We start from the raw sequence: 989 nt of genomic DNA on the forward strand, positions 1-989 counted from the left end.
GTCCTGAGATTATTCATCTTGAAAAATTCATCTTCCAGTAAACTATTGGCTGTTTCTCGATTATTAATTACTAATTTTATTTTGTTTTTTCCAATTTGTACAATTTCTGATAATTCCGTCTTCAATTTTGGAACTGATTTATATAACATCCTTCCAATTGCCATGTGATGTAACCTCCCAATATTTTTATTTATTGATTCCACATATATATGATATGGTCCTTTATCGCATTCTTCAAATCGTATTTTATTGTTTCGAGCATAGTTACTAGACTTTACTTCATTCATCTCAACCATTTCTTCACTAACCATGTTATTGTTAATAGAATTTGATTCATTCTGATTAACATTTTCTTCATTATTCGCATTAGATACACTATCAGATTCTTCCCTTACTTTATCATTACTACTGCGTTGAATAGCCTTTACATTTTTATTTATTGTATCATTACTTTTCTGAACTTCAACTTTTGAATTGACTCCACTTTCTAATCTTTTGACTTTGTTATTTTTTGCGCTAGTCACCTTTTTAATGAATTTCATTGTTCTGTTAATTTTATTTTCTTTATCACTATTTACATAATTAGAGTTCCTTAGCATTGTTTCTTTTTTATTAACTTTTGTGGGATTAGTTTTATTAATTCCAATCTTGATTTTATTAGATTTACTATCTAAATTGTGAATACTTTCACAACTACTTAAATCGATTTCTTGATCATCTATGCTATAATCCATACTACTTTCATTGTTAAAATCTTCAAGGTCATTTAGCACATGCATTGCACCTGCAATGGTTGCGCCTAAATCTGAATGTTGTGTAATGCCTTTATCAGGCGGCCGTCCGCCCTCGTGCCCGAACGGGCTCGACTCCATTGTTTGTTATCAGCTCACTATCAAAACACAACAGGTACAAGGTTTACTTTCACTAAACTTCAAAAAATATAAATTTATTTCGCACGATGTGTACGCTTCGAATGCTCACACAAGACA

The sequence above is a fragment of the Ctenocephalides felis genome, unplaced genomic scaffold (genome assembly GCF_003426905.1).
Source record: "Ctenocephalides felis isolate EL2017-DRISC unplaced genomic scaffold, ASM342690v1 CF-g0.4_SCAFFOLD_01604, whole genome shotgun sequence".
NCBI lineage: Eukaryota > Metazoa > Arthropoda > Insecta > Siphonaptera > Pulicidae > Ctenocephalides > Ctenocephalides felis.